Source organism: Haliaeetus albicilla, chromosome 7 (genome assembly GCF_947461875.1).
Source record: "Haliaeetus albicilla chromosome 7, bHalAlb1.1, whole genome shotgun sequence".
Taxonomy (NCBI): domain Eukaryota; kingdom Metazoa; phylum Chordata; class Aves; order Accipitriformes; family Accipitridae; genus Haliaeetus; species Haliaeetus albicilla.
Genome location: NC_091489.1, coordinates 25,473,856 through 25,487,911, shown reverse-complemented (window position 1 = coordinate 25,487,911; position 14,056 = coordinate 25,473,856). Strand labels below are relative to the sequence as shown.

At 38.5% G+C, this 14,056-nt stretch overlaps 1 protein-coding gene across 12 annotated transcripts in view; it reads right to left on the bottom strand.

Annotated features, from left to right (window-relative positions):
• PTPRK (protein tyrosine phosphatase receptor type K) overlaps positions 1-14,056 on the bottom strand; it is a 418,390-nt gene that overhangs the window by 226,152 nt on the left and 178,182 nt on the right. The gene's annotated exons all lie outside the window — the stretch shown is intronic.

Sequence of the window (14,056 nt, the reverse complement as noted above, 5' to 3'; positions counted from 1 at the left end):
ATTCTTGCGAGGCAATGGGGAATTTGCTGTGCATGAAGGAAAAGAGATTGTCTTCACATCCAACTTCTTGTCCCACCCCAAATGGGCAGTAACAACAAAGAATTGCTCTTGGACTGCTCCAGAGCACAGAGCTGTCTTTTGCTACAGATGTAGCAAAACAACACCAGCTGACCAGAACAAATTTACTGTCAAGATTCACACCTCCTTGTATGGACAAAAACCAGAAAAAAAGTAGAATATGGTGAGAGTAAAAGGAAAAAAATAAAGGATGAAGCATGAATGTCTAAACTAAAAGGAAGATACGAAAGAGGAAAGCGCACTAGTAAAGACTGAGTCAAGTGATACAATACAAACTTGCAGTCATGATTGACGAAGGTAGGTATCTGTTGGGGTCTTCTGTGCCAGTCAGCTGCTCTATACATAATCTTTTAAAGTAGTTTATATCTCTCATTGTTGGGGTCAATGTAAGGGAGCAGCAAAGGCAATGGATTAACAACCCTATGTCCCCTGCAGGTGAGCAGGAGAATGCTGTCCCCATCAAGCACCTTTCTCTTAGGTGGGAAGACCTTCTCTAAGGTCATCTTCCTGGGGGATCCACATGGCACCTTGCCAGGAAGTAATGACCACTGCACTCTTCAGTCTCAAGGGAGTCCTGGGAACAAGCAGCTCCCAAGCACCTCTGGAGCTCCTTTTGGTGCTCTCAGTCACAAAAACTACCCTCTTCAGCAAGATACCTGGCATTTACATAACTTGGCTCTGAACGCTGCATCAGGAACACTTCTGTGAGCTTATGCTCCACTCACGGCATTTCTTCACCCTTACATCCCACCCAGACAGGAAGTGCAATTTATCTTCCCATCAAAGGGGGCAGGGACCCCAGGTGGCCTGTTTGTACTCAGAACTAATTCCACAACCTCAAAGGGGGAAAAATAAGGAAAACTTCCAAGGAAAGGTGGATATGGGCATGTTCATGATGTGGTTCATAGGGTCTCCCACCTTATGCTTTGACTGCAGAAAGAGGAAGCCTGTAGGGCATGGATAGTTTGACAGCACCAGGCTACAATCCCTCTTCCAACTTCTCCAGAAGTTCTTGCTGAGGTTCTGGCTGCACTTCTCTCCACTTTTTTTTTTTTTCCTCCTTTTCATTTTATTTGCACCTCAATGCAATTAAGTTGCAGAAACCAATTCATTCTCTGCCGCCTCCTCCTCCTGCCTTGGCCAACAACAGCTTGGTGGAAAGGAATTTAGTGTCTGGGGGTCCTACTTTCACTCCTTTGGTCCAACGACCTCTCTGACCAGAGTGATATTTGACAGTGTCCACCACCTCCTCAGGCATCTTCAGAGACCTGGCACTTGTTCCCAGTAAGGAACATCAACATGAATATCTTAAATTCTTTAATAATTTGGATGAATCCTCTTTTTTTTTCTTTTTTTTTTTTCCTTTTTTTAAATGGTTGTATGGTGTGGAAGACAAACAACACAGTAAGAAATAAATATTATATTTAAAGCCCTTCTGACAGACCAGTGTCAAAGAAGTCCAGTTAAGAAATCTGAACATCAGTATTAAGAGCTGGACTAAATTTACACCTCATTCTGAACTGGTTTGTTATTAATTCATTTGGAAGTAACTCGGATCCAGTTCCCAGGGAAGCTTGGCCTCATGTAAGCGTGTCTCTGCCCTGTATGTTGATACCTTCCTACACTGGGGTCAGAGGGAAGAAAGTAATGTTTCTTGGGACAGAGCTGGGAATTAAATTACTTGTTTTTCTCCTACCTCTCCCAGATTAATTTAATTAATCCCCACCCTCCAAGAGTAGGAAGTTATCAAAAAAGGCAAAGTTCACAGGAAAGATTAAGATTAAGACATGGTAATCCATGTGAAGAAAAAAACCCCAACACAACAAACCAAAAAACATTAAGAAATATAGAAATGCAAGAACCCTACAAAGTATTATAGGGAGTAATGTTTATGAGGTAAGTAAAGGAAAAATAAAGTGATTAAAAAGACAGAGGTATTAGAGAGCTGAGATTTCACATATACAGTACTAAACTATTTTTTATTTTACATTCATAATTGGTATAAATAAATACAACTATGAAACATTCATAACTACAGACACTATAAAGCAAAAGGTGCAGCTCAGTTAAAAAATTCTTATCAGGCTTTAATTTGATAATATCTGTTCACATTTGAAATGGGAAATGGAAAACTGGAACTGCATATATAGGTGAAAACAGCAATTTAAAATGCTGACAAGTCAGACCAGAACCTGAGGTAGTTCTTTTCTTCACATACACACATGCTACTTGAGAAAAACCAGAATGTTGAGCTATTCCTTTCACCAGAGAATGTTTACCCTAATAAGACACCAGTGCTTTGAGAGTGAATCCTGCACTTCGTCTGCACTGCTGTTCAGTTTACAGTCCTAGAAAGAATGGCTTAAACACTTTCTCTTTAGCTGAAAAATAATGCAGATTACCACTCTAGCCAGAAAACATTAGTTGCCTGTGCAACTGTAAATGTCCTTCTACTTACTACAATTTAATTGCATGCTCATGTAGTGCACTTCTGAGAGATGCTTGCTTCCTTTAATGAAGAGAAGACACTATTTTCAGGAGATGAATCTGGCTTGCACAGAGCAGGGCTGTGGAGACAGCTATCCTGTCTCATTTGTAGCAACATCACCACAATGAATGAGAATGGGAAATGCTGAATAGCTCAGGTAATTCAAATGCTACTCAAGGGAATTAGATTTGATCCCTGAATTTTCTACACAGTTCCTAGGTGATACTCAAATAGTTAGTTACTTCTCCAAATAAAATGGCATGTCCTTGTTCATGAAGTGCCTGCATTCAGATGCAAATGAAGATGCAGTGTCAGAACTCCCTGAACTGGACACACTCCTACCTATTTAGCCACCACTAATGCATCTCTTGTCCATATATTGGTCCATTTTCCCCCTAAAACCACGCAAGCTTTTAGTGAACACAGTATCATTTGGGAAAATCCATGGGTTTACTACTGACAGCATTAAGAGCCATTTTCATTTGTCTGTTTCGTATCTGGCTTCCTGTAATGACCCAAATCAATGACAAATTGATCCCAATCATCCTGCTATATTATTCACAATTTTGTAGACCTCTAGTTTATGTCCCCAAGTAATTTTGTCTCGAATTTGAAGAGTCCCAGATTATTCAGCCAATCTCATATAGAAACCATTCCCTTTTCTTTGATTATCCTTCTCATCCTTCTCTAAAGCTCTTTCTAACTGCGCTATATTCTTTGAAGATAACGACAGAAGAGCTGGCACACAGTGATCAAGATGTATAAATTATGACTCGTCCACAACAGCATAATATCATTATCTAATTTATACTGAACTTGCTTAACCATTCTTAACACTTCATTTGCTTTTTTTGACCATCATTGTGCTCTTAGCTGACATTTTTATGAACCCCACGATCTTGCTACAGAGTGCCAATGGCAAGCTCCAAGTCCATCATTCTGTGTGTGAAATTAGGATTTTATGCAGTGTGCATTATTTTATATCTCGTTATCTACACTAAAATTTGCCTGCCATTTTATTGCCCAATCACTCACAGTTGCTGATATTGTGACAGTCCTTCTACAGGCCCTCACCATCACATACTGTCCTTGCTATTCCAAAGTAGCTTTCACCTACAAACTTTTGTCTTTGTACTGTTTTCTGGCCCCCACTCTGGTCCATTATGAGCATGTTGAAAAGCATAAATCTCTATAGGATGCCTTGGTGACTACTTCCAGGCATACTGACAATTTATTCCTGTTTTCTCTTTTTCCTCTTAAACAATTATCTATCTATGGAAGTATCTTTCTTCTCATAGAACGGCAACTTAGCTTCACTACAAGCTTTTGTAGAGGGACACAGTCAAAAGCCTTTTGGAAACCTACCTAGCCTGTATCAATCAGATCACCCATATCTATATGCTTGCTGACCCCTCTAAGGGGCTCCAAGGTTCAAAATTAAATGTATGATGTGCAACATACAGCAAAAAAGAGGAAAAAAAATTCTAGCTGTTTTGTATCAGGCACTGCAAAGTAGCATATACTTTGTTTTTGCATCCCAGCTCTAAAATGCAGATGATGACAATCACTCTTCACCTAATATTATTCCAGAAATAAATGTCTGTGAACATCTTAAATACTCAACAGTATTTGAATGCAATAGAAAAAGTAGTAATTATTACAGCAGAGACCCCTAAGGAGATTTAGTTGCTGAAATTTAATGCTTAAGAAATACTCAAACCTTCATGTTCCTACACAGCCCTAACCTTATATACTGTAATCACCATAAAGACTAAGCCTGCACTTGCTGGAATATACAAAATATACATTTTAAGGACCAGCCTCACCATACTTTTAACTCTTATCAGGATCCAAAAAATTTAGACATCTTCACTATTAGCTCATTTGAGACACTGATGAAAATAACCATTCCCAAAGCATACATAGTCAATTAAGCACAAAATGCAGTCAGGAAAGAGAGAGAACAGCTCTGTAGCCCAAAGCCTACTCTTAGAACATAATTCTCCCTAAATTTTGTAAAAGTTGTGTTCTTGTAGACTATACACCACCAACACCAAACAGGGTATTTTCAGTATAGTTTGAGACCTTCCTTGTCCTTCCTCCACTTGACTAGTTCTGACTACTCACAGTACTGAAGGTGGCAAGAATCTACCACAGTTTTGACAACAGTCCTGTCAGACCATCATATATATGAAGCAAACATCCATAGATCAATTAGATAAAAGTGAGTATTAACATGCTTAGTTACAACAGACATGTAGTGTTTCATTGACTATTTTTTCCTGCTAGGCTCTAATATACATCTTTAGAGAGAGCTGAAAAGGAATTTGAGATGGAAATAGAAACAACAACAACAAAAAAAGAAATAGATCTTGTAATTTCCACAGAGCATTCAACTTGCAACACATTTTTGTTCAGCTATAGGAGGGCTTCTACTAGCTTAATTATCTGAAATCAAATTTGTAAATAGATCAATTCCAATGCTTGGTGGAAAGGTGTATTAGAGAGCTGTAAGCAAACAGAAGGTATCATGTCTGTGATAAATCACAGTATAATTAAAAACAAAACAAAACCCAAACCCCCTTCAACTAGAGTCCAGAATTACTGGAAACTTTGTGCTCTTTCCTCACTGTTCCAGTATGCATAATCCTGATGGTATGCATTTTGATCTACTTTTGACACCTCCCACATCATACCTATTCAACTTGTGAATAAAACAAATGAAGAATAAATTACGTGGAACGAAGAGGCAGTGGAGTTATATTAATTAACCTCACCAGAAATAAAGCCTTAAAGTCTTTCATAAGAATATAAAAAGAAAACATTTAAAATTATTTATTTTTTCTACTTCATACACATCTCCTTCATTGATTCATTTTAATTTTTGTAAAAGCACAGTAGGGTGACTACAGTACTTGAACCTAGTACTTACACTAGAATTGGTTAAGATTAAACAGGACATAGGAGCAAGTTTGTTTTGTAATAAAATAACTTCCTGCATATGAAAAGCCATGAACAGCAAGACCAGTTATACATAAAACACTATGAATCCTATTCCCTGACAAGCTTCTAGTTCTGTCCAATCTTTTTGCAGTGTTAAAGGCATTTTAAAATACTAAAGCAAAGGTTTTAATTACCAAGAAACTAAAAATTAATGTAAACATGAAAACAGTATCATGTTACAAAAGAAATACTTGATGGAAGCTAGCTGAAAGAAAGGGACAGCTAAACAAATTTTTACCTAAATATAAAAATTTTATCGACATAATAAAAAGCGTTTCCCTTGTAAAAGTTATAGATAATTTTACTGATCTAATTTAGAAATCATGAAAACATAATTACTTCCATACGAATGCTTAAGTAATGCTGTGAGGCAGCCTTTGCTGCTGACAGGGCCCGGGAGAATTTCCAGCACAGCAAATCAAACACTTGGGTGAAAACTTTGGGATCTCAATTCTGCCAAGTCAGCTAACACCCTATTACTTCTTTTTTTCTCAGTTACACACCTCCTGAGATTGAAAAGCAAAGGAGTTAAGGCTATCTTCTCACTAGCATCCTTACAAGCAGAGCTGGTCAGCTCACAGATCCTTCGACCGTCTCAGAATCACCCACAGGGAACCTTGACATACATACCTCCTCTCTCAACTCAAATTCATATTTAAGGTCCACTCAAAATGGGGAAGCCTATATTCCAAGCCACATCTCAGTTCATGCTCTGTGGTGAGGAACCACTCAGAAAACATGCCTACCAAGGGGTCCAAAAGGGTAAACCTTCAAAGAATTTATTAGTTGTAAATGAGCTAGCTCCACTACTCAATCCTGGAAAACAAAAAAGAGAGAGGGTTAAAAAAAAAAAAAGGGGGGGGGGGGGGGGGGGCGACGACAACACAACCCCCCAACCCTAAACCTGTCTCTTTACATGTAAGCAAGAACTGTAGGTGAGCTTTAGCTGAGCTACACAATTTAAACATGAGGAGAGTAACAACATTTTACCTCCACAAACAACATACACATTGCAGGAAAACACATAATTAAGAGGAAGCATAATAAACCTCTGAAAGGGCCTGTAGGACACAGTTATCTGATGCAGGGGAAGCTAGAGACTAGATTCAGTGACCCTGGAGACCCCTATGTTAGTTAGGAACATGAGGAAAAACCTCACATCCTTCCACTTATCTGTGCTTATGCCAAATGTTTCTAGGATCATGCCTAGAAAATGTCTGGATGAAGCACCACACAGAGAAGAGTTACAGCTGCTCTGGCTTTGAAACAGTAGTAGTTTATCATCTGGGAATACTTACAGTCTTACAAAAACCCACCCTGCTCTTGAATGACTGAAGAAGTTGAAGAAAAAGCATCCTTACATAGTCTGCAAACACAAGATCTTCAATAAACCAAAACATTTGTTTAAGGATGAAAGTTCTTAAATGACTGAGATTTAAAAACAATAACACTGCATGCAAAGGCATGACTTTTAACCATGGGAAACAAAAACCTTTATAGCATGGTAAATCACGATGTTTAAAGGCTAAAACTAGGACAGTAGCAGTAAGAAACAAGTTAAGAATCAATGAGATACTTAATATTTCACTTATTTTTGTGATAGACCAAAACTTGAAGAAAATGCTTTCCAGTAGGACAGAAGCAGTCGTTTTGAACATGGGTAGCCACTAGAAAATGCAGCAGTACAAGTCTGGCATGATGCCACTGTACTTTTCTAAACCTAGAGCAGAGGTCAGTCCTTTCTGACTTTGTGACCCTTGGGAATTCCCTACCATATGGGGAACATTATTTAAAAAAAAAAAAAAAAAAAAAAAAAAAGCTCCATCTCAAACCATAGGTATTCCCAGCCAAATTACTGACACATTTGAACACACTCAGTAATCATAACCATTATCCCTTGAAGTAATATCTGCTTCAATACTATATAGATAAATAAAATTCTGAGTTTCCCAACCATGGGATCTTTTCCATATTCAATTTAAAACAAAAAAAACCCCAAAACCCCAAAACAACTTCATAGAATTAGTCTATGAAGAACTGCAAAAAACAAGCCAAGCAGACTAAAACCAGCAGACAAAATTCATAGGTTCATTTTGCACCCTACATATTGCTTCCTAGAACAACTTTTCCCGTCCATATCAGAGAAAAATATCTAAAATTGTTTATTTTCAGAACAGCAGCCAAAACAATTTGAAACACCTATGCAGAAAGTCAAATCCATATCCATGCATTTGCTTGCTCCAGAAAAAGATGCTGTTCAACACCACGTTTTAATTCCAGCAACCACCAATCAAGGTGCTGACAGGTACCTTGCTCCTTCCCTCTCCTTTTTTTTTTCTGCTCCTCCATAATAAGACTCACATGAGCTATAACTGAAGCTATCACTCTCTGCCACTTTCTCCAAAAGGGTTCATACTCAGCCTGTTTGAAGGACAGTCCCTCCCAGAAAGGAATTAAAGTGTAAAAATATACAGTGAATTTTGAATGAAGTCATTCTTGTAAGGGGTCCATTCACAGCAGAGTGCAGAAGAGTATGAGCTTTTTTCAGAGAACAAAATTAGCACCTAGCATATTTCAGAGGCATATTTTGACAAAAATACTTTAAAAAAATATTTTTAAAAAGCCCTGAGTGGGGGGTTCTTGCTAATATGAGAACAGAGAACAGTTGCAAGCAGAATTCAGTGGCCAAAGACATCCAGTTGTCCTAAATGATGACAGTTGCTAGTGTCAGGAAGGAAGCAAGCACCAAAAAAAGGCAAAACTGCACAGTATCTCCTAACTCTGTGTCACCATGAACAGTGTGGAACAACGTCAACACCTCTTAACTCAGGGAAGTTAGGACAAAATATTTTCTAACACAAGTGGAGGGCAGTTTACTAGATACAGTTTAACAGGTATTTAATAAACGCAGATCAAATACTGCCAAGGAAAAAAAAATTAATAAAAAAGAAAAAGCAACTCACTCAAAGTAATGGACAGGTTATGTCAAACAGTACTGTGGAGATATTCATTGCATCAGTACGTTAATAATGAAGCTAGCACTGTTTCTATAGGAAATTACTCTGGCGTTATCTCCAAAACGTACTTCAAAACGCAGTAGCAATAGTTCTGTCTGCAAATTCTGTATATCATCTTATTTTATCATCTCTATTTTTGCATTAATCACAACATGTTGGTGCTGGACAAACACAGAAGATGACAGCCATCTGTACAAACAGCTTATGTCTGAACACACAGGAGCTATGACGTCAAAACGTTTCCTTACTCTCAGTCCTGCACAATATCCAATAAGCTGAACTGAATCTGGCAGAGTTCAATCTGGCAAGTGATGTCAAGGACAACAAGAAGGACTTCTGTAAGTATATGAGTAGCAAAAGGAAGACTAGGGAAAGTTGGCCTGCTGCTGAATCGGACAAGGGCCCTGGTGACACAGGACTTGGAAAAGACTGAGGTACTGATTACCTTTGTCACCTCAGCCTTTGCTAGTAAGATTGACCTTCTGAAATCCAAGGACCCAGAGACCAAGAGGAAAGTCAGAAGCAAGGAAGACATGCCTGAGGACCAGCATATACTGGGGGCCACCCAGCTGGAAAGCAGCTGGCAGAAAAGGACCAAGGTGTCCTGGTAGACACCAAGCTGAACATGAGCCAGCAATGTGCTCTTGTGGCAAAGGAGGCTAACGGTACCCTGAGCTACATAAGACAAAAGTGTTGCCAGCGGGTTGATGGAGGTGACCCTTCCCCTCTACTCAGCACTGGTGAGGCCACATCTAGAATGCTGGGTCCAGCTCTGGGCTCCTGTATTGGGTTTGTGTGGCAAGGCTGGGGATGGGGGGGGGGGGGGCAGGTAGAGGGGAGGGTGGTTACAGGGGTGGCTTCTGTGAGAAGCTGCTAGAAGGTTCCCCCATGTCTGACAGAGCCAGTGCCAGCCAGCTCCAAGACAGACCCACTGCTGGCCGAGGCCGAGCCCATCAGCGATGGTGGTAGTGCCTCTGGGATAACACAGCCAGGCTCTTTTCAGTGGTGTCCAGCGACAGGATCAGAGGCAATGGGCACAAACTGAAACACAGAAGGTTCCCTCTGAACATCAGGAAACACTTTTTTACTTTGACGGTGACTGAGCACTGGCAGAGGCTGCCCAGGGAGGTTGTGAAGTCTTCATCCTTGGAGATATTCAGAAGCCGTCTGGACTTGGTCCTGGTCAACTGGGTCTAGGTGGCCCTGCTCAAGCAGGGGGGTTGGACCAGATGACCTCCAGAGGTGCCTTCCAACCTTCACCATTTTGTGATTTTGTGAAACTGTTGACCCCCAAAATAATTTGATTTCACTGATATTAAATAGCAGGGCTAAAGTTCAGTGTTGACTGTGCTTCTTCCAGACATTCACTGTAGTTTGGATTGCATATAACACCTTTATCTTTAGAAAGGGTGAATCGAAAATTTTCATGTATGCATTTTACAATTATTAATACTTGCTAGAGGTATTCTGCTGGAACACCTGCCCCTGAGGAACACCTGCTTGTTTAGGATAACTCTTGCCCATGAATCATTTGTGGGATGATGGGAGCACTATTTGTGTAAATCACCTGGACTACCTAACTCAGAAAGGTTTGCTATCTCCTTCCACTAGAACCTAGTAAAAACATAATATAATCTATCAACAAAGAAAAGTTTTGAACTATAAAAGAATCTCTAGCAACCATTTTTAGCCATGACAAGTGTTATCCCTAACGACTCAAACATAACGGCTCAAGTCCATGGGGAAAGAGAGACTCTTTCAAGAGACAATGCAATATACCTCGACCAATCTTGCCCTACTCTCTGCGCTTGTAGAGCGAGCTCACAGAGGCTTGGTTGCCAAATGCTGACAATCTGAATAGCCATAATAAGGAAGGTTTTTTAAAATCCAAGGCCTAAAACCTATAATCTTAATCCCCATTTGTTTCCATGTGAGTATCCAGGCCTAAAGGATCATGCTGGCCTGGATTATTGAGCTGACTGATATGGTAACTCCTAAATTATCTTGTATGCTCTTTTTGATACTTTCTTACTTGGTTTTTGCACCTCAAAACTTTTCTGCATTTTGGTTTAACGTACCAGAACTTTAAGGGACCAGTTGTTACTGCCTTTTCTGTGATGACCTTTTTTTTATCAGTAATGACTATAGACCAAAGAAACCCATATATATGTACACACACACACACACATATATGAAGGATAATCATAGGACCATAATTTACAAGTGGAACAATTTCATGGAGAAGGCAGCACATGCAAGTTCTCTAGAATCACATAACAACAAAGAAATCAAGTATAAAATGGCTTTTGTCACAGTGAAGCAACAGAATGCAAGCTAAATTCTGTTAACCATGCTCACACTAATTCATTGCTCCATAGTAGTTTTGCACAAATCAGTTTGACACGCAACACCTTTACTTCAGCGTTAGTAGTGTAATTCCCACATAGGGTTAGGATAGAAGAACAACCCTAAGCCACACCTAATAACCGGTTTGACTCCCTTTTTTCTGTTCCTACCAGAGTTGAAAGAAATAAATTGCTCATGGTTAGCAAAATGACAGTGAAACCTATCAAATTCACATTCGTGAATGAAAAAGCAAAAGAACAAGGTGGTTCTCAAGTGCATGATGCATTGAAAATATGTGAACCTGAAGAAGAAAGAGCTTAAACCAACTTGTGCTTCTGTCTGCATAAACTAATATCCCTTTTAAAAAAATCAGAATACATCTCCATAGATACTCAATGGTATCCACAGCTTTTTTGTCTTTAAATTTAATATGTTTTCGTAAAGTAAAAAAAAAAAAAAATTCACACCACCAAAACCAAACAAATAAAAAACCCTAAACACCCACCCACAAAAAAAACCAAACAAACCCAAACACACCAAAAAAAAACCCAAACAGAAGAACAGAATCAGTAACTGAATCTTTCAAAGTATATTAACTGACATCCTTGTAACATGTAACACTTTGGACCAAGTTTTGGCAATTTTGCCTTCAGCGAGACTACAAAGAGAAAGACCTTGAAAAGGCCTCTAGATATACCAGATATGCCAGACCTCCAGATACTCAGATTCTATTTCAACAAGTCTCTCTGAAAATTATCTTCCCGCTTCTGAAAACATTAGACCAGTAACATTGAAACCATTTAAACTGTCACTATGATTTGGTTATATGTAATATCACATGCCTTACTTAACAAAACCAGACAAGTCAGATTAATTTTGTAATTTCCTAGTTAAAGCAGAAGCTTGCATTTGAGATTGTGACAGTGAAATATTTATTTTTCAAAGTACTTCTGCATCAGAAATGAGTAGTAAAGATGATGAAGCACCAAAAGTAATGGCTGTAGAATCTCTCTGATATCAATAAAATAAACATCAGTCAGGAATGATACAGATCTAGTTTACCCCACCACTAGTCAAGGCCAATATGTTATAATAACTCAGAAGGGATTTTCCAGGCATATTTTTCTGGGATATTTTTAAAGTTTTCAGGCATTAAATCATTAATAATAAAAGAATTAAATACAGAACCTTTGTAGTTTCTTCCATTTATTTAGAGCAGAAAGCTATAGCTATTCACCTTATATTCTCAGTTTGCAGGGACAAGTACGAAAGGGCTAGATGCTTAAGGAGCTGAACAAATGAATCTGGATCAGAGCAGAGGAGACAAGTTACTGACAAGTCAAGTGAGGCACATCACAGGAAGATAAAAATCAACAAGACAGAGACTTGGGGGCAAAGAACATCTCTGTCCCCCTTAATACCCTTACCTTGAATATACCTACTAAAATCTTATTAGTCCTTTTCCCTTCTACCTTTCCTCTATTGATCAGTCTGCAAAGACATCTGCTACATCGACTGGCCTTTGAGCAAACAAACTAAAATGAAAAGTCAAACAAAGGAATGATGAATCCTAAATTCAAGAGAACAGCATCTCTCCATTCTGAAAGAAATGCATTTTCATTTTTTAAGTGTTGAAGATTAATGCTGAGCAGACATTCTTTGTTTCTTCTGTAGGTGTACCGCATAAGCTATTTCAGCAGTTTTGGCTACCAAAATAGTAATGGTTATGGTCTCTGGTACTGCGCATAAATTTATCATTTTTCTCCACAGAAAGAGGAAGGCAAAAATACTCACTACCAGAACAAATATTGTCTCTTGAAAGACAGAAATAACCAAGAACCATTCATACTCACAGCCTTTGAACTTTTTCAGAATAAAGCACCAACTTTTTTTTAAATCGTTCAGAAAAATAGCTATGAAGCACCAGGCAATTACTATTCTTGAAACAGCTTAGGTTTTATAACTAGCAGAACAAACCTTCTACCATAGCTTCTCTTGAGACATGTATTTTTAACATTCCTATAAAATTATTTTCTAACAGATGGATTATTAAATGACAGAAAAAGATTGCATAGATGAATACTAACCTTTCACCTCATAAAATTACAATTTTTATCTACAATAAGCAGATAAGAGAGAAGGACGTCCTTACCAGTAACCTTCTGAAGATAAACTTCAATCCCAAAACAAACACATTTTACAATCTCTGCTCTCAAAGTTCATTGTTCATTATTGTAATCCATTGTAAGTTATTAAAGAATGTGCCACTGGCAATCACAGGAAAGTCAAAACCTATATTTAAGCTGCCCTTCTTTCCAACAGGGGGCAGGGGCACTGTCCCACCAGTGGATCCAGTTATATCTGTATCACAGCATGCTGCATTATGTTCAACATAGTGCTTTTTGCTTACATGATATTTTATAAAATATGACAAAGGCAATTCTTAAATAGGAGTAAATTAGGGTTTGGGATTGAAATGGTGATTCCCTCCTCACCAGATTCAGGCTTCTGCAGTTGCAGGCAATTATCATCACATTCAGTTCACAAAGGTTTGCAGATCATCTGTTACGCTCACCACAGGCCACAAGAAATTCCCAACATTAAAACACAATTTTAACAACCACAGACAAATCCCAGGCAAAATCCAAGTACATTGCTCCACCACAATAGATACTAAAGGCAGTGCAGGTGTCTCTGCAATGAATTCTCTACTGTTTCCTACTGGAAAATCCATGTAAATTTAAACTGGCAAAGATCACCACAGAATACACGTTTACTTTATGCTCATGCTTAAATGCATATGCAAAAATATTTATTTTCACAATTCTAGAGATGAGCTACAAAAATAACCCCAAATCCATCTCTGTGTGAAAAACTATAGGCCTTAATCCGTTTACAGAATTTCTTCTGGATATCAAGTCTCACAAAACTTTTAAATAAAACCACAAGCCTAAACTGTAATGCAAAGTCCAACAAGATATACATACACAACATCTATATACTGGAAGTGAAAATCTATATACGTCTATACACAAGAAGTGAACAAGGCATCTGATTATAGCATATTAAAGCATTTCTGCATTTAGCATTTCATATCTAGATGTATGCATGCATGTGCTTACAT